The sequence below is a fragment of the Schistocerca gregaria genome, chromosome 10, assembly GCF_023897955.1.
Source record: "Schistocerca gregaria isolate iqSchGreg1 chromosome 10, iqSchGreg1.2, whole genome shotgun sequence".
In the NCBI taxonomy this organism is placed as follows: Eukaryota; Metazoa; Arthropoda; class Insecta; order Orthoptera; family Acrididae; genus Schistocerca; species Schistocerca gregaria.
Genome location: NC_064929.1, coordinates 186799744 through 186824457, shown reverse-complemented (window position 1 = coordinate 186824457; position 24714 = coordinate 186799744). Strand labels below are relative to the sequence as shown.

At 45.2% G+C, this 24714-nt stretch overlaps 1 protein-coding gene across 1 annotated transcript in view; it reads right to left on the bottom strand.

Annotated features, from left to right (window-relative positions):
- Positions 1–24714, bottom strand: part of LOC126293417 (sclerostin domain-containing protein 1-like) — a 412128-nt gene that overhangs the window by 42324 nt on the left and 345090 nt on the right. The gene's annotated exons all lie outside the window — the stretch shown is intronic.

Sequence of the window (24714 nt, the reverse complement as noted above, 5' to 3'; positions counted from 1 at the left end):
GAATCAACCCTCCGACATACAACGCAATACAAGGAAATATTACTGAACATATATTTTAACCTATAAAACACCACTAAAAGACACAATACAACAAAAACCATCCACATCTATCGTCAACAACAATAGAAACCACACTACAAAAATCTTTTGTAACCTTGTGTGGCTGCCGAAATGGCATAGATGATGGGTTGTATCCCATGCTTCAACGTACCCAATTTTTAATATAGCTTAAAATTTATTTATCTATGAAACTACAGTGTAACTTACATTAATAGCATTACAACAGTTTCCAAACTGAATGCAGTTCATAGCTGCTGTAGTCTTCACGCCTTCTTACTTTACTCTTGCTATCTGTAACAAGGTGTCTGCTCGGCGTTCGAGAGTACGCATATCCGTTTAGCCCTAACGTCGCCCACTATTAGCGGGCGAGGGCACTGCAAGCTTGTTGAACTGCCTGCCAGCGATTCAGTTGTCGAGAACGGTTGCCGCAACTTCGAAATGATTGAAACAGTCAATGACATCACTTTTCCCACTGGTATCGTTCGTACTGCAATTACCAACACGAAAAAATGAAATAAAAAATTTGCGTTTGTGAAATAAATCTTTGGCACTTTTCCAGGTTCTCAACAAAGGCAAAAAATTACTTTGTGGGCGAAAAAATTTAAGGGTACGCATCCCCCAGCGTTCCCCCAGAAAAACAGCACTGGTCACCATGATGACAAACACATTTCTCCCAACGAGAGACCAGTTTGTTGAAGCGGTTACGGTAGAACGTTTGACTGTGTTGACGGAGCCACAACCTCACATTTGCTTGCACCGCTTCATCACTTCCGAGATAAAATTCTCCAAAGCGTTGTTTAAGTTTTGGAAACACATAAAAATCAGATGGGACCAAGTCTGGACTGCATGGAGGATGATCGACGACAGCGAACGAAAGGCATCAGCTTGTTGCCTACGCCGCTGACCTCGTATCTGGTGTGACATTGTCACGCTAAAGGAGAGGGTACTCGATGTGTGGACGAAACCGAATTAAAACTCGGTTATGGCCTCTAGCGGCAGAGGGCTACAAATATACATTGTGAATCACTAACTATTGCCACCAAGAATCACTTCGAAAGTATGATAGTAGCTTGAAAAGTTTGTGGGCAAAAGTTGCAGTGGGCAACGAGGACCATAATATGCCGTTGGTTTTTTGTTGCTAGGTGGAGCCGCTTCAGACACATGAACGTGAACTTCGTTTTTTGAATGGGGATGATGTAGTTTGGTACTTATTTTCTGATAGAAACTGTCGAGACGAATCCAGTGATGTGTAACAGTGAGGTCTTTGAAAGTCAACAAAGGTCGCAAAGGTGGCATAAACGTCCATTTACAGAAGGTGTTCGAACTGATGACTATTGGTATCAATGCAGTGCTTCAATCTTCTTATAATGGATTGAGTGATATTCCTTATCACATCGGCACTTATATAAGCACATGCTCGGACAATTATCTCTCGCATATTTTCAGGTGTTGTTGGAACGTCTTTATAAACAATATATTTTACGAATCCCCACAAGAAAAAATCCAGAGGCGTCAAGTCTGGCGAAGGGGCAGGCCACTCCTCCGCGACAAATCCAACGATTCGGGAATTGTCTCTGCAACTCATTTCTAGCCATCAGCGAAAAATGTCACCCATCGTGTTGATACCACATTCTGTTCCTTGTTCCTAAAGGTACCTCTTCCTATAGCAGAATTAGTGTTTCTTGCAATGATGTGGTGTACTTCCTACCTTTAAGATTTCCTTCGATGAAATAGAGGCCTATAATTCTGTCCTCCAGAATCCCACACCATACATTCACCGACCACTGTTTTTGGTGTGCAGCTTGCCCCAGCCAATATGGATTTTCAGTTGCCCAATAATGCATGTTATGCAAATTAACAGTTCTATGGTTCGTTAATGCAGCCTCGTCAGCAAATAAAATCGAACTGATAAATGTGTCATCCCTCAGAATCTGAAGTTGAGCCCATCGGCAGAATTCACTGCGAAGCATACAATCCGTATCAGTTAATACTTAGTGGATGTAATTGGTGTAAGTGGCTCTGAGCACTATGGAACTTAACATGTGAGGTCATCAGTCCGCTATAACGTAGAACTACTTAAACCTAGCCAACCTAAGGATATCACACACATCCATGCCCGAGGCAGGATTCGAACCTGCGACGGTAGCAGTCGCGTGGTTACGGACTGAAGCGCCTAGAACCGCTCGGAGACACGGGCCGGCTAATACTTGGTGGAAACTGATATGGTAAGGATGATATTTATGTCGATGCAGAACACGAACAAAACGACTGTGGCTCATGCCAGATTCCCTTGCGATTTGACTGGAACTAACACAAGGGTCTCGAACCACAGAGGCAAGAGTGCGAATTTCAGTTTCCTCGCTTGTAACATTCCTTTGCCGAATATGTTTCCGATGTGTTAAAGATCGAGTTGTTCTCATCTTATCATACACATATTTAAATGTACGACGTGTAGGGCGAGTACGTTGAGGATATCTTTCAGCGTATAAGTCTCTAGCTCTCATTGAATTTCTTTGGCATTCTCCGTAAATGAGAAGCATATCGACTTGTTCTTCGAAGGAAACATCATCCAAATTCGCTTGATTCGACGATACTAGTCTTACATTTTCCTGTTAGTGCTGTATTGCGAAACCGTCGAATGCTGTTTACATCTAATGACACGTAGACGGATACATCGTATACGGAGAATATTTATTATTTACACGATATACGAGAGAGAATTGTCAGAGCATGTGCTTCGGTAAGTGCCGATGTGGTAAGGAATTCCACTCACTCCATAAGAAGATTGCAGCACTGCATTGATACCAATGGTCATCACTTCGAACCGCTTCTGTAAATGGACGTCCATGCCACCTTTTTTACCTTCGTTAACCCGCAAAGACATTACACATCGTTGGATTCGTCTCGATAGTCGCTATCAGAAAATAAGCACCAAACTATAGGATTTCATTAAAAAAAAACAATGTTGACGTTCATATATCTGACGCGACCCCACCTAGCAACTAAAACCAACGTCGTCCCCTGCAACATTTGTCCCACAAAATTTTCAGCTGCTTTCGTACTTTCGGAATAATTCTAGGTCGCAATTGCTAGTGACTCACCCTATACAGACATAAAGAGTAGAGGTGTAGAATGTTAATAAAGGGTGTTTTTTTCAAATAACATAAAAAATTCGGAGGTGCATGGCCTTATATACCGAAGAGACAGAGAAATTGGTACACCTGCATAATAACGTGTAGGGCCCCCGTTGGCACGCACAAGTGCCGCAGTGCGACGTGGCATGGACTCGACTAATATCTCAAGTAGAGACGGAGGGAACTGACACCATGAATCCTGCAGGGCCGTCCATAAATCCGTAAGAGTACAAGTGGGTGGAGATCTCTCCTGAGCAGTACGTTGCAATGTATCCTAGATATGCCGAATAACGTTCATGTCCGGGGAGTTTCGTTGCCAGGGAAGGTGTTTACTCAGAAGACTGTTGCTGGAGGATGTCTGTCACAGTTCTGGACGTGCGGGGTGTCGCGTTGTCCTGCTGGAACTGCCAAAGTCCGTCGGAACGCACGATGGACACGAATGCATGCAGGTGATCAGACTGGATGCTTACGTACGTGTCACCCATCAGAGTCGTATCTTGACGTGTCGAGTGTCCCGTATCACTCCAACTGCACACGCTCCACCCCATTACAGAGTCTCCACCGGCTTCAACAGGATCCGTGGATTCATGCGGTTGTCTCCATACCCGTACACGTCCATGCGCTCGACACAATTTGAAGCGAGACTTGTCCGACCGGGCAACATGTTTCCAGTCATCAATAGTCCAATTTCGGTGTTGACGGGTCCAGCCGAGAGGTAAAGCTTTGTGTTGTGCAGTCATCAAGGGTACACGAGTGGACCTTCGGCTCCGAAAGCTCGTATCGATGATGTTTCGTTGTTTCCGCGGTTACGGACTGCAGCGCCAGAACCGCACGGCCACCGCGGCCGGCCACGTGTTGGTGGCCAAGCACTGAAATCTGCATCACTTCGCGGAAGGGTTGCACTTCTGTCCCGTTGAACGATTCTCTTCAGTCGTAGTAGGTCCCGTTCTTTCAGGATCTTTTTCCGGCCGCAACGATGTTGGAGATCTGATGTTTTACCGGATTCCTGATGTTCACGGTTCAGTCGTGAACGGGTCGTACGGGAAAATCCCCACTTCACCACTACCTCGGAGAAGCTGTGTCCCATAGCTCGTTCGCCGACTTTGACATCACGTTCAAACTCGGCCAGTACCTCGTCTCCTACCTTCCAAACTTTACAAAAGCTCTCCTGCGAAACTTGCAGGACTGGCACCCCTGAAAGAAAGGATATTGCGCAGACATGGCTAAGCCACAGCCTGGGGGATGTTTCCAGAATAAGATTTTCACTCTGCAGCGGAGTGTGCACTGATATGAAACTTCCTCGCAGATTAAAGCTGTGTGCCGGACCGAGACTCGAGGTCGGGACCTTTGCCTTTCGTGGGCAAGTGCTCTACCAAGGTTCGCAGGAGAGCTTCTGTAAAGTTTGGAAGGTAGAAGACGAGGTACTGTCGGAAGTAAAGCTGTGAAGACGGGGCGTGAGTCGTGCTTGGATAGCTCAGTTGGTAGAGCACTCGTCCGCGAAAGGCAAAGGTCCCGAGTTAGAATCTCGGTCCGGCACATAGTTTTAATCTGCCAGGAAGTTTCATATCAGCGCATACTCCGCTGCGGACTGAAAATCTCATTCACGTTCAAACATTTAAATCTTGATAACCTGCCATTGCATCAGCAGTAAACGATCTAACAGCGGCAGACCCTTATTGTCTTATATAGGCGTCCGCGACCTCAGCGCCGTATGCTATCTGTTTACGTATCTCTGTATTTGAATACGCACGCGTAATCCAGTTCCTTGTCGCTTCAGCGTGTGACGTCCCTGACGTACCGTTATACTGTAAGAGTTCGCTCAGTCTATACCGATCGTGATTGTACATGATGGCTATCCATACTGCGAGGCCCGGAGGAAAATCGCTGCGCCTCTCCAGAGAGGAATGGGACCTCTCCCCAGGTCACCGCCATAATTACAGGCGGTGGTCTTCAGGGTTGGTGCAGAACTGCGACTCATCGCTGAACACAATTCGATGCCATTCGTCAGCAGTCCGTGCTTCGCATTCACGGCACCACTCGAAACGCAGCCGTTTGTGTTGTGGTGTTAACGGCAGGCAGCACATTGGACTGTAATTCCCTGGTCCGGTTTCTGCTAGTCTCCGCCAGTGTTGGGGGATGACACACAGTTTTGCAGGGACTCCATTACTTTTTCTTGGGAGGCTGGGCGAGATTTGTAGCGTTTATCTGTGCTCGGTGCACAAGAGACACCTTGCAGTGGTCACACGTGGTCGGCTGAAACCTTCACGTCTGCCCCCACACTCCCCTCACGTGCCATGCAGTCCAACATCGGACCACTGCCACTTCTGAATCCCCCGCAAACCTGAATACTGCGCGTTTCGAAGTCTTCCAAGTGGATATCCGCAATGAGGCCATTTCAGAACTCTGTAACGAGCTGATAACGCTGCCTCACAGACGTACCCGGCATCTCAGCCTCCTTCACAGTGCCCACTCAACTTCTGACGCTGTTCAACACTAAACACCAATAACTTTAATGCACTTTTATAGGCGTTCTACCTTTCACAGAGAACTCCATGTACATATCCGACGATGGTGTGTGCTTGTATGAAATTACCCACTGACATCTGACCATGTCATCCGTACATCCTATCCTAATTCTCCACCACTTTTGTATGAGAGCTCACGCCGGGAAGAACTGGCGATGAATGCTTGTGTGCGATGCATTTGTCATGTACGCTATTTCGACCCTATCATTCCTGCCTACTAACAGTCATGGCTACCTGCTGATAAGCTTATAGATTATCATACCCCGTTTTTGCTGTACCGCCTTCTCAATCAGTGCATCCCATCCTGTCTTCAAATCTTACACTGTTAACTGAGTAACACAGCGGATATACTCGTTCCCAACAATTTTTGAACGTGGCTGTCTTTCAGCGACTGTATATAAGTTTCAATGGAGAAATAGCACAGACAACCGGTTGCAAATAATTGTTCAATACATTTACCCAAGTTTCGACACCTCTAATATGTCTTCATCAGAATGAAAATTTAAAAGCCGTAAAGTTACAGCGCAAGGAGGCAATTGTCAAAGTTTAGAACAGACATGCACAAGTCAAAGAATTTTAATTTTACGTCTCTTCCTGATCGTGCTCACTAGTGTTTTTTTTCTTGTATACTGCTTCATTTGAAGCTCTTCCCCAATTCACATATACTTGGCATTGTTTATTGATGCATGTCCTAATTATTCTTTCTTCTGCACTCAGTATTTTGTCAGTTTCTGCCGCATCAGTTGTTTTGCAGATGGTTTCAGCTGCGTAAGCTATTTCTGATTGTGTAACTGTTTTATAATGCTTTAATTTTTCGTCTATGAATAAGTTTTTTCTGTTGTATGTGTTTTTGGTAATGTAATTTGATTCTTCCAGTTTTTTAAATTCTATTTTGCGATGATGGTTCCTCATTCTGACTGTATATAACGATTTCATCTAAACATTTAAATAGATCAACGATTTTGATTTCTTTTCTCCTATTGTAATTTCAATTTAATTTTATCCATATTTCGCAGTTTCGAACGTGACTGTATTCAATAGACCGGAGGTATGAATTTAAAAAACGGAGCGACATGTGCGAAAACGATGGGGAAAAGAATGTTTGCTAGTGCTAAAACGTTAAAAACACTTTTCGTGGATTATGTGGTAAGTTTACACTGTTCATCTTTTCCACTATTTCGCACATTTTTTCCGCGCTTGACTTGCGAAATTCATAACCAAACACCAAATCTTTTTGTGACAGGAATATGCACTTCAACTCGTTCAAGAGGAAAAATAAAGCATGTATTAAGACAAATTACACCTGATGATGAACTCACAGGGTCCGAAATACATCGTGTACTTAATCAAACACGGAAAGTTGTGACTGAACGCGCTTTTTAATTCATACCTCTACTGTAATTTTGTTTGCAAGCGGTGGGTCAGTTAGCGATATTCTGAGATCAATTTTCTGTGCTATTTCTAGTGTTGATTTAACTTCTTGACTGTTTGCTTGAACTTTGTTGGCTACGAAAGCAAGATCATCAGGAAATCCCAAGCAATTCAGACTTACATAATTTTTCGCACTTCCAATTCTTATGTTCTTTGGGTTATCCTTGTAACATCCTCTCGTTATATATTTCAGTGCACAGTTGAACAGTGATGGTGATAGTCATCTTGTCCTAAGCCTGTCTTTATAAGAAATGGTTCAGAAATTTCTCCTCGAAACTTCACTTTAGATTTGGTGTTGGTTAGTTTAATTAGTTTTGGGTTGAGTCTCAGATTCCTTAAAATTTTTAATACTGACGGTCTGTGGAGACAGTCATATGCCGCCTTAAAATCTAGAAATGTTTTGTCAGTGGTTTGTTGCGTTTCCTGTAGTAATTTTAAACTAATTATCTGCACTGCACAGCTTCTCCATGGTATGAAACCCCTGATATTCCCATAATTCCTGTTGAATTTGATTCTTCATTCTTCCACATAGGATCTTGGATAAAATCCCTTATGTGCAGTCTAGGAGCGAGAGTTCACTGTAGTTGTCGGGATAGCTCTTATTCCTGCTCTTGTATAATGGGTGGATGATGGTCATGGTGCAGTGTTTAGGGAATCATCTGTTATCCAGATTTTTGTTAGAGCCGCGGGTAAGGAGCTCTTGACTGTGTAACTCCAATATCTCCACATTTCAACAAAAACCTGATCCTCTGCACACGCTTCAGAAGTGTATTGAATGCTTTTAAGGTGGTTTCAGCATTTTCTTTGTTACTGTGTGCCACTCTTCCATCTTCATTTTTCAGTATTAGCGTAGGGGGCTCATACCGTTGTGGTTGTTTCGCAAAATTTTGTCGTAGTTACTGGAATTGGTTTTGTGGTAATTATCTCCTGTAGAGTTTCTTATGGCTTTATGGCACCCTCTCTTAATTTTCTTAATGTTTTGTATGAATTTTTTTCTTTAATTTTTGAGGTTGATGGAACTTTCTTCTGTTTAGTGTGTCTGAAACTTTAACCATGCTTAGTGTCTCTTTTTGAGACTTGGAGATCGATGGTTTGTGGTATTTGTCAGTAATGTCGTTTTTAATTAACTAATGAGGGTCATACCTCCCTTTTGTTTTACAATTTTTTCCATTCTTTTTCTTTGATGAAGTGAATTTAATTTTAGTTTTAGTTAAGTAGTGGTCTGAGGCTGTGTCTACTCCTCTCACCGAGCGAGGTGGCGCAGTGGTTAGCACACTGGACTCGCATTCGGGAGGACGACGGTTCAATCCCGTCTCCGGCCATCCTGATTTAGGTTTTCCGTGATTTCCCTAAATCGTTTCAGGCAAATGCCGGGATGGTTCCTTTGAAAGGGCACGGCCGATTTCCTTCCCAATCCTTCCCTAACCCGAGCTTGCGCTCCGTCTCTAATGACCTCGTTGTCGACGGGACGTTAAACACTACCCACCACCACCACCTACTCCTCTCAGTACATAATAATTGTATATTGCCTTATGAAAATTTTATCTATACATACATAGTCGAGCTGACACTCCTCCCTTTCTCCAGTCTGGGTGTTCCCGTGTTTTATCGTTATTTGGTTTTTCTTGAAGTTTGGTGATTGAGATACAAGTTGGTATTCTCTGGAGAGTTCTACAAGTCTTTGACCACTCTTTTTTGTAAAGTTACATGGACTCTATTTTCCAATTATATTTTTCCTTTTTTTCAGCTGGTTGTTGAAGTTAGTATTGTTATTATTGCCAATTGTTACTTTTCGTTAATAATACAGATTATTATTACTGAATTCGATACGTGATAACTAATAAATATCATGATAATTCTTCCATTTTTATCGTTCTTATTAATGTTGCTATTATCATTAATGTCGATTTTTATTTTTATCAATAATGCCAGTTAGTGATTGTTAAACAATATTTTTCTGTACCTGTTGTTCCTGGTCATACGTAAGACGGGGCCTCAAGACCCTAATTTGTTCAGGCAATATATGCAATAAAAAAGGAAATAAGTAAGTAAATAGAGGCTGGCATGCTATGATACATGGAAGGTACGAAACTAAAAAGGACTGCAAATAAGATGTTTACTTACGAGAAGAAAAGTGCCATGGCTGACAGAAATACTTCTTGATATAGGGAAGCGTGGGACCGGTGACGAAAATCATCATCTGAGAAAAGATAGTTAGTGGCAGATCCATCCGACGAGAAGCAAGAAGAAGGGAGAGCAAGGCTGAGTAGGAACATGGAGTAATATTGTCGAAAAAGGGAAGAATTAAGTAGTGAACGAAGTTGTGTAATCTTAGCCCATAGGCAGCTGAAACTATGAAATAATAAAATACGAAAAGGAAAATTCACGTAGGTGAGTGTTCCTAACGACTGAATACAAATACTTAGCAGATGTTACTCACTGCCTCTTGAAAATGTCTTAAACAATTGTCTTCATCTCAGGGTAGCACTTCTGCCCTACGTTCTCAGTTACTTGCATATATTGCAATTTCTATCTTCCACTATAGTTTTTTACGCTCTACGTCGATCCTCTAGTACCACGAAAGTTGTTCCCCGATATTTTAACGGATGTCCTACCATACTATCCCTTCTCCTTGTTAGTGATTTCCACATATTCTTTTCCTCTCCGATTCTGCGCAGAACCTCCTCATTCCTTATCTTACCAGTCTACCTAATTTTCAACGTTCTTCTGTAGCACCACGTCTCCAACGGTTCGACTCTCTTCCGGTTTTTGAACAGTCCATGTATCATTACCTTACAATGCTGTTCTCCAATCGTAGACTTCTCTTTGCCTTCTTTGTTTCGTCCGACATATGTTATTTTGCTTCCAAGGAAAAAGAACTCCTTAATTTCGTGTACTTCGCGACCATCAATATTGACATCAACTTTATTGCTAATGCGTTCTCCTACCCCCGTTACTTTCGTATTTGTTCTGTTTACTGTTGATTCGTAGTGTGTGACTTTTAGACTGTTAACTCCATTCCTCTGGTCCTACAATTCTTCACATTCACTGAGAATAGTAATATCATCGTCGAATCTTATTACTGATAGCCTTTCACCCTGAATTTTTTATCTCGCCCCTGAATATTTGTTTTATTTCGGCGATTGCTTCTTCAGTGTATATAGACACCATAAGTGACGGAATATTATAACCCTGTCTTATACCCATTTTAACCCGAGCCCTTTCTACTTGGTTTTTCTTTCGGTTTTTCCCCTACTTGGTTCTTCTTAACGTTATGCGTTAATCTGTTTGTCCCTGTGACTCACCCCTATTTTCCTGAGAATTTAGACATCCTGCACCATTCCAGAATGTGGAATGCTTTTCAGAGTCGACAGATCTTATGAATATTCGATTTTTCTTACGTCTTGCTACCATTATCAAGTTGTTTTCTTTACCGTCTGTCGTTATAATCAAACAAATGAGGAGCGACCCAGAGGAAGTGGCATAGCCTATCCAAAAACAAAGACGCGTATTATAGGACGCCAAAGCCCTTGCCGCAGTGTTAACACCAGTACGCGTCAGATTACCTAAGTTAAGCGCTGTCAGCCTTGGCTAACACTCGGATGGGTGACAGTCCAGGTCTGCCGAGCGCTGTTGGCAGGCGGGATGCACTCCGCCCTTGAGAGGTCAAGTGAGGAGCTACTCGATTGAGAAGTAGCGGCTGCGTTGGCGAAAACTGACAGCGGCCGGGAGAGTCGTGTGCTGACCTTGTTGCCTTCCATATCCGCATCCACTGACGTCTCTCGGCGGAGGATGACACGGCGGTCGGTCGGCACGGTTGGTCTTTCCTAGGCCTGTTCGGACGGGGAGTTTTATAATAAGGCGCGTTGAAACTACAGGGGGACTGTTTTTCCCTAAAAATCATTACATTTTTAGTACAACGAAAAACCAATTCAAAGTTGCTAATTTTAGCCTTTTTTATTCACTCGATGACTTCGGGCCAGGACCTATTTTCAAATCATCGTAACATAGTCAAAAATGATGTGCAACGAACAGTTACAGCGCCCACAGATATGTTCAGTCATGGGCTGAATAAAAAAAAATAATATTCGCAACTTTGGAATGGCTTTTCGTTGTACTTGTTAACGGAAGTTGTCGACCCACAACTATTCCAGCATGCTGGGAGTTCGCATTAAATTTTTATCTGGTTTTGGTCACCAGTGCATTTGATCTGTTAAGAAAACAGGAGCATTGTCCCTCTCTCCAACACGTATGAAAAGTTTCATGCTAGTGTTGCGTAAAAGCGCTACCCGGCGTGCTTTGAAATGGAACGCTCACACTTTCACGGAGCACTGCACTGCGGTCGTCGACGAGAACAGAGCATCGATTGGAGAACAGGATTCGAGTGTTATCGATATGACGGAACTTGCTAACGAGATCACGAACTATCATGCTACCTCTTTTCCAGACCGACGGTGAAAGTAACGTCTCGGGGCGTCTGTATTCGCGAAGACGGAATCGCTGACACCTTTGTTTAATGCTGCCATTCCGGGGTTCCAAAGACGGGGACTAAGACGACACTCTAACACACTGGTCGTCAATATTTTCGCTCGAGAGGCCGCAGATGTACTGATTTTATTAACAGCTGGTTACGATCTCCGACTAGACGAGCCACACTTTAGGTGCGAGGAGTTCGCCGCGAGCTCGGAAGAACTGATCGTTAAACGTTGGCATCATTCAGAAACTTCATGTCGACTGTTCTGTTTCAGTTTGCTGTCGTTCTTAGCGAACACAAAAATACAGGGTGTATAAGAAAAAACATGTGATTTGACACATCTGTTTTTTGAAATACACTACTGGTCATTAAAATTGCTACAGCACGTAGAAGATTTGCTACAGACTCGAAATCTAACAGACAGGAAGAAGATGCTGTGATATGCAGATGATTAGCTTTTCAGAGCATTCACACAAGGTTGGCGCCGGTGGCGACATCTACAACGTGCTGACACGAGGAAAGTTTCCAACCGATTTCTCATACACAAACAGCAGTTGACCGGCGTTGCCTGGTGAAACGTTGTTGTGATGCCTCGTGTAAGGAGGACAAATGCGTACCATCCCGTTTCCGACTTTAATAAAGGTCGGATTGTAACTTATCGCGATTGCGGTTTATCGTATCGCGACATTGCTGCTCGTGTTGGTCGAGATCCAATGACTGTTAGCAGAATATGGAATCGGCGGGTTGAGGAGGGTAATACGGAACGCCCTGCTGGATCCCAACGGCCTCGTATCACTAGCAGTCGATATGACAGGCATGGCTGTAACGGATCGTGCACCCACGTCTCTAACCCTGAGTCTACAGATGCGGACGTTTGCAAGACAACAACCTGTGCACGAACAGTTCGACGACGTTTGCAGCAGCATGGACTATCAGCTCGGAGACCGTGGCTGCGGTTACCCTTGACACTGCATCACACACTGGAGAGCCTGCGATGGTGTACTCAACGACGAACCTGGGTTCACGAATGGCAAAAAGGCATTTTTTCGGATGAATCCAGGTTCTGTTTACAGCATCACGATCGTCGCATCCGTATTTGGCGACATCGCGGTGAACACACATTGGAAGCGTGTATTCGCCATCGCCATACTGGCATATCACCCGGCGTGATGGTATGGGGTGCATTGGTTACACGTCTCGGTCACCTCTTGTTCGCATTGACGGCACTTTGAACAGTCGACTTTACATTTCAGATGTGTTACGACGTGTGGCTCTACCCTTCAATCGATCCCAGTGAAACCCTACATTTCAGCAGGATAATGCACGACCGCATGTTGCAGGTCCTGTACGGGCCTTGCTGTATACAGAAAATGTTCGACTGCTGTCCTGGCCAGCACATTCTCCAGATCACTCACCAACTGAAAACGCCTGGTCAATGGTGGCCGAGCAACTGGCTCGTCACAATACGCCAGTCACTACTCTTGATGAACTGTGGTATCGTGTTGAAGCTGCATGGGCAGCTGTACCTGTACACGCCATCCAAGCTCTGTTTGACTCAGTTCCCAGGCTTATCAAGGCCGTTATTACGGCCAGAGGTGGTTGTTCTGGGTACGGATTTCTCAGGATCTATGCACCCAAATTGCGTGATAATGTAATCACATGTCAGTTACAGTATAATATATTTGTCCAATGAATGCCCGTTTATCATCTGCATTCCTTCTTGGTGTAGCAATTTTAATGGCCAGTAGTGTAATATACAGACACATGAACGGGAAACTCAAAACGAATGTTTTTCTTACATTTTCATAGTTGGTCAGTACGCCCCCCCCTTCCCCCCTTGATATACACGGCGGTATTCATGTTAGTCCCACACAGCAGTGAGTGTGTCTTGAGTTAAGAGCTTCCACAGCAGCTATTATGCGATCTCTCAGTTCCTCAACTATTGTTGGTAACGGAAGCACATAATAAGTCTTTCTTTATAAACCTCCACAATAAATTATCACATACAGTCAGGTCCGGTGACTTTGGGGGCCAGTAATGTAAGACTGAATCATTCGGTCAGGCCCCCGATCCAGCGTTCAGTAATCCTTTTATTTAAAAAATTCCGCACTTCCAGATGCCTGGGCGGCGGTGCACCATCCTGTTGGTAAATTAAGTCGTTCGAATCAGCCTCCAACTGTGGGAAAAGTAGTTTCCCAAGCATATCGAGATTTGCACTCCGTGTAACAGTGTTCTCGGCAAAGAAAAATGGACCATACACCTTTTCCCGTGATCCTGTACGAAGCACACTAAATTTTGGCGAGTCCCTCTCACGTTGTACAACTTCATGCGGTTGTTCCGTATCCCACATTCTCACATTGTGACGGTTCACCTTTCCACTTACATGGACTGTTGCCTCGTCACTAAACACTGAGCGTGAAAGAAAACTGTCACCCTCCATCTTGCCAAGAACGAAATTACGGAACTCCACACGTTGTTGTTTGTCACCTTCACGAAGAGCTCGCAGTAGCTGAGTTTTGTATGGTTTCTTGAGTAAACGTCGACGCAACACATGCCAGACGGACATCGGGGGCATTTTGAACTGTCGAGCTGCACTGCGTACGGATTTCTGTGGACTCCCTGTGAAACCATGGCGTCTGTGTCAGACACTTGAAGACGGCCCTGCGATTTGATTTTACACAAACAACCTGTTTCTCGGAAATGTTCGCGCCGTCGTCCAATGCTCTGTGCTGTAGGATTCACGCCATACCTAGTACGAAAGTCACGCTGAACAGTTACTACTGATCCGCACAGCGCAAAACGCCTTATGTTGTGCCGACATTTTTACTATAACTGAAGTGGGCGCACCCTACTGTTTAGCGGGAATCTTGTAAAACTCGATATTTTGCCCTTTCCAACAGTACGTTGTTCACCCACATATCTTAAATAATAGACTAGTTATGATTTTTTGAAATCGGATTATTCTTTTTGACACACCCTGCAGGAATCCCGTCTTTTCGGTTCGCTTTGCTGTTTACATATAGATTACACACTACAATACACCCACTCCATTCGTCAACAACTGTTTAAAGATAACTACTTGCCGATATTGATCACTACCAAAGAATAAACCGAAATACAAGGAAGCCAGTTGTGACCGACTACCTCAGTACTCTACTTGATTTTTCTTCTTCTTTTGTTTGAATCGGGTAAGAGCGCGTGAGTTAAGATTTCAACGAAGTTGTTTTCATGTAATCTGGATTGTTATCGTTTTCTTTGTTCTCCAAGATACAATGGCTTGGAAGGGCGGGAGCTTAGGCTGTACAAAGAAGAGGTCTACTGACTGGATGCGTCGAACCAAAGCTAATTCGCGGGCAAAAATTTCCGCAATTTTAAAATGTAGTAAGGTAACTGGGAACTGTGGAAAGCAGAGACACAATGATGAGCAATCCTTACATACATACTTTCGAATTCTAACATAAGTTTGCTAGTCTTTATGGCTAAATCCTTCATAAGAGGTGGATATTACTGACAATGAACGCAGTGAAATTCATAATAAGTCAAAAAATAAGGAACCAAAGAATACGTCTGCCAGTTCATGCACTACATCACCAACGAACAGTTAAAAAGTAATCATTTTAAAAAAAATATCGGGACTCCCCAGGAAACGCCATTGATATGCACACGCGGAAAATTTGGGAAGTCGGCGCCCATGTTCCTGTGTCAAAATTTATACCATAGGAATGGATCGGCATGAGACGCGCACGCCTCACTCACATATCTAACGCCGCAGTGGCCGGGCTACTTTTCACTCGGTCCTTGAGGTAAGCGGCCAAATTTAGTAACGTCAATTAAAATGAAGCTCATGTAAAATACTACTGTCTCTTAAGTATTAGGTTGGTGCATAAGTTTGTAGCGTTTTTGTTCCGGATGTTGGTATGCCGGTTGTTATGGGTTTATTTATCGATTGTCATTTTTTATTTGTCGTTCACTGTCGCTATTTCAGTTTTCATATTGTCATTTGGTAAAAGTGAGTGGATCTGTGGATTCTAGAAAATGGAGTGTCAAGTGGAGAAATAGGAACATTTCCGATCTATTCTTGTGAGTTCAGTAGAGGGGAGACAGCCGCGGAGGTGGGCAGAAACATTTGTTGGGATAATGCCAGTGGACAGAGCCCAGTGAACAGAGCCCGGCAAGGAAATGGTTTCACAAGCTGCGACATCGTCGCGAAAAAACAGAGTGACCTGTATGTAATAAGTTTCTTTAATTTACGTGTATGGTCACAATCTTTTTTGTTTAACAGATTACCGGTTTCGGTCTTTAATGACCATCATCAGATCTGTTTCATAAAAACAAAGAACTACTTAAATCTAACTAACCTAAGGAAGACAGACACATCCATACCCGAGACAGGATTCGAACCTGCAACCGTAGCGATCGCGCGGTTGCAAACTGAAGCGCCTAGAATCGCTCGGCCACTCCGGCCGGCCCTGAGACAAGAGATGGGGACGTTTGCAAGACGAGAACCATCTGCACGAACAGTTCGACGACGTTTGCAGCAGCATGGACTGTCAGCTCGGAGACCATGGCTGCGGTTACCCTTGACGCTGCATCACAGACAGGGGCGCTTGCGATGGTGTACTCAACGACGAACCTGAGGGCGCGAATGGCAAAACGTCATTATTTTCGGATGAATCCAGGTTCTGTTTACAGCATCATGCTGGTCGCATCCGTGTTTGGCGACATCGCCGTGAACGCACATTGGAAGCGTGTATTCGTCATCGCCATAGTGGCGTATCACCCGTCGTGATGGTATGGGGTGCCATTGATTACACGCCTCGCTCACCTCTTGTTCGCATTGACGGCACTTTGAACAGTGGACGTTACATTTTAGATGTGTTACGACCCGTGGCTCTACCCTTCACTCGATCCTTGCGAAACCGTACAATTCAGCAGGGTAATGCACGACCGCATGTTGCAGGTCCTGTACGGGCCTTTCTGGTTAATGTTCGGTCGCTGCCCTGGCCAACACATTCTCCAGGTCTCTCAGCATCTGAAAACGTCCTGTCAATGGTGGCCGAGCAACTGGCTCGTCACATTGCGCCAGTCAGAACCTTTGATGAAGTGTGGTATCGTGTTGCAGCCGCATGCGCAGCTGTACCTGTACACGCCATGCAAGTTCTGTTTGACTCAATGCCGAGGCGTAACAAGGCCGTTATTACGGCCAGAGGCGGTTGTTCTGGGTACTGATTTCTCATGATCTATGCATCCAAATTGCGTGAAAATGCAATCAGTTCTAGTATAATATACAGTCCTGGAAATGGAAAAAAGAACACATTGACACCGGTATGTCAGACCCACCATACTTGCTCCGGAGGGCTGTACAAGCAATGATCACACGCACGGCACAGCGGACACACCAGGAACCGCGGTGTTGGCCGTCGAATGGCGCTAGCTGCGCAGCATTTGTGCACCGCCGCCGTCAGTGTCAGCCAGTTTGCCGTGGCAGACGGAGCTCCATCGCAGTCTTTAACACTGGTAGCATGCCGCGACAGCGTGGACGTGAACCGTATGTGCAGTTGACGGACTTTGAGGGAGGGCGTATAGTGGGCATGCGGGAGGCCGGGTGGACGTACCGCCGAATTGCTCAACACGTGGGGCGTGAGGTCTCCACAATACATCGATGTTGTCGCCAGTGGTCGGCGGAAGGTGCACGTTCCCGTCGACCTGGGACCGGACCGCAGCGACGCACGGATGCACGCCAAGACAGTAGGATCCTACGCAGTGCCGTAGGTGACAGCACCGCCACTTCCCAGCAAATTAGGGACCCTGTTGCTCCTGGGGTATCGGCGAGGACCATTCGCAACCGTCTCCATGAAGCTGGGCTACGGTCCCGCACACCGTTAGGCCGTCTTCCGCTCACCCCCCAACACCGTGCAGCCCGCCTCCAGTGGTGTCGCGACAGACGTGAATGGAGGGACGAATGGAGACGTGTCGTCTTCAGCGATGAGAGTCGCTTCTGCCTTGGTGCCAATGATGGTCGTATGCGTTTTAGGCGCCGTGCAGGTGAGCGCCACAATCAGGACTGCATACGACCGAGGCACACAGGGCCAACACCCGGCATCATGGTGTGGGGAGCGATCTCCTACACTGGCCGTACACCTCTGGTGATCGTCGAGGGGACACTGAATAGTGCACGGTACATCCAAACCGTCATCGAACCCATCGTTCTACCATTCCTAGACCGGCAAGGGAACTTGCTGTTCCAACAGGACAATGCACGTCCGCATGTATCCCGTGCCACCCAACGTGCTCTAGAAGGTGTAAGTCAACTACCCTGGCCAGCAAGATCTCCGGATCTGTCCCCCATTGAGCATGTTTGGGACTGGATGAAGCGTCGTCTCACGCGGTCTGCACGTCCAGCACGAACGCTGGTCCAACTGAGGCGCCAGGTGGAAATGGCATGGCAAGCCGTTCCACAGGACTACATCCAGCATCTCTACGATCGTCTCCATGGGAGAATAGCAGCCTGCATTGCTGCGAAAGGTGGATATACACTGTACTAGTGCCGACATTGTACATGCTCTGTTGCCTGTGTCTATGTGCCTGTGGTTCTGTCAGTGTGATCATGTGATGTATCTGACCCCAGGAATGTGTCAATAATGTTTCCCCTTCCTGGGACAATGAATTCACGGCGTTCTTATTTCAATTTCCAGGAGTGTATTTGTCCAATGAATACGCGTTTATCATCTGCATTTCTTCTCGGTGTAGCAATTTTAATGGCCAGTAGTGTATGTTACGTAGGCTAATGAATTCCCGGAATGTCGTTGCTCTATATTTTGGTTTTGGGATTATTTCCTCCGGCACGTGGTCGTGCCACAAGTGCAGAACTGGGACAGCGACAGGGCGGGGTGGCGGCGGACAGTCTCGCAAAAGCCGGCAGGCGGGCGCGCCCGTGGAGTCGCGGCGGGCGCCGGTCTCAGACAACAAAGGCGTCGCCACGGGCGGCGCACACCGGCGCGGCGTGCGCCTGGCGGGACTGGGGCAGCGGGCGAGCGTTGCGCGAGGTCAGTGCGGGCCGGCCTTCGGCGCACACGTGGCGCCCGCCGGCTCGCCCACACGCGCCCTCCTCCTACGACGCTAACCGGCCGCGGCGGGAGCGACAGCCTGCCAGTAAGAAAAGCGGCGGCCGCGTCCCGCAGGGATCTTTATTCGGACCGCGGGTTTCTTCCCCGCGTACAGACCAGCCGGCCTTCGGCGCACTCGTCGCGCCGTTCCCACGTGCCTACACACACACACGCGAACTCCTCGGCTCCTGCTCTTCTGCAACACTAACCGGCTACCCTGGGAGCTGGACCGCAGGCGGTACCCGGTCAAATAAGAAAATTAGCAAACGTGTCCCACAGGCACCCGCATTCGGACCGCAGTTTTCTTACCTGCATACGATTCAGCCTGGCCTGCTCAGTTTCGTTTTTCCCTAATGACGACATCCTCCTAAATCGACGTTTGCAGGCTGTGGTGTGCGTACTGTAAGACCTTCGGTATACACACCATCAGATTATTTGACTTCTCGCTCTAACGAAGTAGGCGAGTGTCAGCAATATGTCTCGTGGTCTTATCGTGGCGTGTTTATCTTCTGCCGTTAGGTCAGACGATAGAAATGCCACTTGCACGCCTAGAGTAGCAGGTTGACGGTGACCAACTTTAAACAGAACTTGATTAATTTTCACACACATTTATTAAAATAATAACAAGCATAAAAATTACTTAACTTGGTTCTGGATTCTATTTACAATTGACAATCTGAAGTTCCTTTGGTATTGGTACGTTAATCTTATTCTCAAATATATCTCTGATACTTCACAAAAGTGTCTACACATTTATCTTCATGGCTATGTACAGGAATATGGTAATCTTCTTAGGCGCACACTGAAACTTGACTGTAGACTGGTACAGACAAATGTATAACTCGTACAGATTGGTACAGACTAATGCAGACTGGTATAGACCGGAGCAGACAAATGCAGACTCACTAATCGGAGGTCTGTACATTCATTGTAATACCTCGCGCATTCATGTATCACTGTGCGAGTGTGATCCACGAGGAGAAAAGGTTCGATGTTAGCAGCAATCTCATTGGCTGCGTTACATATTAATACGCGGATCGGCGAAAGCAGAATTTAGTCCGTCTCTAAGACAGCACCATCTCGTAGAGCGGAGACGGACGAGCGCTGCGCCTGCACTGTTGTGCTTAGCGGGGCGCGCTCTAGTGGGAAAGTTGTGTACACACTGACTACGCGGAACTATGTACACAACAGAGTCTTTAGGATCTTCTGGTGTCCACTGTAGAATGCTAATTCTACAGTGGACACAACAAGATCCTGAAGTAGTAGTGCCAGCACGGAGATTCGAATGGGTGGCCATTTTACCTCTGGAATATTTTACCCAAGAAGATGCCATCATCATTGAAGCATACAGCAGCGCTGCATCTCCACGGGAATAATTACGTCTGTGTTTCTCCCTTCCTTTCAGTCAGTCACAATACCAGCACGGCAAGGCCTTTGTGGCTCATGTTACGAGACCAGAGCCGTCAATCATCCAGACTGTTGCTCCTGCGACTACTGAAAATGTTGCTGCCCTCTTCAGGAACCACACGTTCGTTTGGCCTCCCAACATATATCACTCCGTTCTGGTTGCTCCTACAGTACGGCTACTTGTATCATTGATACACGCAAGCCTCCCCACCAAAGGCAAGGTCCATGTTGCATAGGATGGGAGATGGAAGGAGGGGGGGGGGGGATACAGTGATGTACCTAGAAACAAATACTTATCTGAAATACAAAAGGTGGACTATATGGCATATTCTACACCACATTTTAGATCTATGTGACGATGCTATGCTGATTATATTTATGTTTAGACGATGCCATTATGGCCGTATCACTTTAGGACATGGTGTAAAAAAGATCTGAGGATGGTCATTACAGACTGAAACCGGTCATCGTCTAAAGAATTCATATTGTGATCAGAGACTCGAATAAAAAGCATTTTAAATATAAAAGTGTTGCAATCCAGAAAATCTTCTCAGTACTATATTTAACGATGTGTGTTACATTATTACTCCACTACACAGCAATCAGTAAGTAAATGGTTCAAATAGCTCTAAGCTCTATGGGACTTAACATCTGAGGTCATCAGTCCCCTAGACTTAGAACTACAGAAACCTAACTAACCTGAGGACATCACACACATCCATGCCCGAAGCAGGATTCGAACCTGCGACCGTAGTAGCATCGCGGTTTCGGACTGAAACACCTAGAACCGCTCTGTCACAGCGGCCGGCAATCAGTAAGTGAAATCATATTAAGAAGAACTGGTATCAAATTAGTAGTTACAAGTAAGCACCTTTTGAAATAGAAACTATTGAACACTAAGACAAGTTTCCATTTTCAAGACATAAAAATGACGAATCATCAAGAAAGAACTCAGTTAATTTGCGAGTATCACATGTTCCGTTGTAAGGAAAACCTCCTTTCGTTTCAATATACAAGATGGTGCACAACGAAGTATGGTTTATTTGCCACAAGCTGTATAACTAGTTTTAGGAAATGTACGCAGTTTTGTTATGCGCAAAATTCTGTAACATCTTTAATATATTAAACAACACTTAAATGTGAAGATCTGTCAATACTTACAAACTCTGCGTAAAATACAGCCTCATCTGTCACATCAACAAGAACAGTGGAGAAACGTTAATGTGATGTCTGCTGTTTCTTACATTTCAGAAAGTATAGACACAACTTACGGTGCATAAACGGTGCAACGACCGAAGATACATTCTTTCATTACGGATGCACACCACGCCTGCTACGTTAGTAAAGGGTAATAGCCTGGGAATCTGGGTCATGCAGGAAGCGTGATCGGATGGCCGAGGCGGTTACGGTGATAGTTAGCGTAAGAGGGACATCGGGATTCGAGTACCAGTCAGGTACAAATACTCACCTGTTACTATTAATTTATTTCAGTGCCCATATGCGGTTAACGTCAGTGAAGACCTGTGAACAGTAGAAAACGCTGGAAACTGCTAAAGAATGTCTCTTGCTAGCATTCATTCATGTGATTCTGACACTGGTCACTTGACTCGAACACCTACCAGGAAGCTGCATGGGTACCAGGTACATTATCTAGGCACATCGGTCTCCGCTGCAGTCACGTGACGAAACATTGCGGAAACGTTTTGTGAGTGCTACTGAAAATGCCACCAGGGTTTGTCATAGAACCCAGAATGATTTAGATTCTGAAATCGACTGTGCAGTTTTATCCCCATCGTACTCTGCAGCCACCTAACGGTGTACGGCGGAATTTTCTCCTCGTGGTCATTAAGTGATAAATATATGGGGGAAGTAATATGTTGTCCGATTCTCTCCGGAAAGTTCTCTCTCGAACTTTCAATGGTAAATCTCTCTGATATACAACGTCTCTCCTGTAACGTCTGCCAATGGAGTTCGTTGTTCATCTCCGTAACGCTCTCGAGCCGGCTAAACGATCCCGCGTCGAAACGCACCGCCCTTCGTTTGATGTTCTTTGTCTCTTCTGTCAGTCTTTCCTGGTATGGAACCAGATAGACGAAAAATACTCAAGTCCCATAGATTTTCGATAGGATTCATGTAGGTCGGTCTGGGTGGTTTACCATTCATTCGAATTTCCAGAACGTTCTCTAAACCAATCGCAAACAAATGCGGCCCAGTGATGGCACATTACCGTCCAAAATAATTATATTTTGTTTGGGAACATGAAGTCCATGAATGACTGCAGATGGTCTCCAAGTAGCCGAACAGAACCATTTCTAACAAATAATCGGTTCAGATGGACCAGAGGAATCAGTCCATTCCATGTAAACACAGCCCACACCATTATTTATTTATTTATTTATTTATTTATTTAACCTGGCAAGATTAGGGCCATCAGGCCCTCTCTTACATCTAACCAGGCATTCTACATATTTTACAGTCATATGTTTCAGTAGGCATGTTAAACTACATCTAATACAAAAAGTGAGATAAACAATTAGAAAGGTACACCTCGAAAAATACATTATTGAAGAGAAAGATTTAAGGTAGGAGTCCTGGCAGCAGGGAGTATGAGGGAGACTCATGGTGAAGGGAGGAGAAGAATAGAGAGACATGATGAAACATAATTAAGGAAAATATAAAGGAAAAGGAGACTGCGTGGCTAATAGAGTTAGATGAAGAGGAAGGCATCTCAGGAGCAAGATAGGAGACGCTAGCTTTGCTATTTGACAGATGAGAGGATTGGCCTTGCACATTAATTTTGTGGAGAATTTTATGCGGATGATAGTAGGAAATACTTCAACTTCTTCTTAAAAGCAACAGGAGATTGAATTTTCCTCAAGGTAAGGGGCAGTTTGTTCCAGAGGCGGACAGCGGCAACTGAGAAGGAGTTTGCAAAAGTTTTTGTTTTGTGAGTGGGCACAGTTAGGATACCAGATAAGAGCGACCTCGTGTTTCGATTATGATGGCATGGCAGGTTTTTAATCTCTGAAGCTAGGTACTGGGGTGCTTGCGCGATGAGGAGTCGGTGAAGTAGACATAGAGTGTGGTAGTCACGCAGTTTGTCCGGCCGCAGCCACCCTAGCTCGGAGTATGAAGCACTAACATGATCATATCGGCGAATGTTGCAGGTGTAACGCACACAGGCATTCATGGTTAGCTCTAGCCGTCTTTTGTTTTCACTACTCATGCCTTGTTGAATCACATCACAATAGTGGAGGTTCGGTAGAACGAGTGCTTGCACGAGCTGGCGTTTCAAGTCCTGTGGGAATATGTTCCGAAACTTTTTGAGAGCATAGAGACAAGCAGACGTCTTTCGGCACACTGCGACTGTCAATGGAGCCACCACGGAGCTTTCAGAGTGCCTTGTTGACAACATAGGTCCATGGCTTCGTGGGGTCTGCGCCACAGTCGAGTCCTACCATAAACTGAAATTGGGACTTACATGACCAGGCCACGACGTTCCAGACGTCTAGGGTCCAATCGATTTGGTCACGAGCCCAGGAGAGGCGCTGCAGGCGATGTCGTGCAGCTAGCAAATGCACTCGTATCGATCGTCTACAGCAATAGCTCGTTAAGGTAAGATTTCGCCGCACTGTTCTAACGGATACGTTAACCATACGACCCGCATTGTTTTCTGGGTCATTTCACACAGGGCTGCTTGCCTATGAGCACTGAGAATCTGCTGTCGGTTGTTAAGTGTAGGCTGCCGACCACTGTTGTCAGTGGCAATACTGAATTACCCATCGATTTCCGAAATGGAATGTCCCCTACGTCTAGCCCCATTTGTAAGTAGGCTGTTCAGGTTTTTATATTGGTAACGCCACGTAGCGCTCTATATGAAAATCACAGGATGTGCTGTGTGCAGTCCGTGGCTGGTTGGCATTGTTGTAATATTCGCTATTATAGTGTGGGGCAGTTGGCTGTTAACAGGGCGTAGCGTTGCGCAGTTGGAGGTGAGCCGCCAGCAGTGGTAGATGTGGGGAGAGAAATGGCGGAGTTTTTAGAGTGGATGATATGGATATGTGTCCATCAGAGCGAGTAAATTTGGAAGGCTGCATGTCATGAACTGACACATATATTATAACTTTTAAACACTATTAAGGTAAATACATTGTTTGTTGTCTATCAAAATCTTTCATTTGCTAACTATGTCTATCAGTAGTTAGTGACTTCAGTAGTTAGAATCTTTTATTTAGCTGGCAGTATTGGTGCTCGATGTATTGCAGTAGTTAGAGTACCGAAGATTTTTAATGTCTGAGTACGTTCAGTTCTGCTCAGCTGTTTGAAAATCAAATAACGAAAGAGGTTTATCACCACAGTAATTCATTAATTTTTCTAAAGGAACGTTTCACACTCTTCTACCTTTCTGCGTTCAAAGTCTGTCATTTCCCGTCGTAATCACGTCGGAAACATTCTCACATGAATCCCCTGCGTAAAAATGACAGTGCCGCCAACGTAATAGCCTCGTATACCTCCTGTACGGGATTTAAGAAAAGATGGTTCAAATGGCTCTGAGCACAATGGGATTTAACATCTGA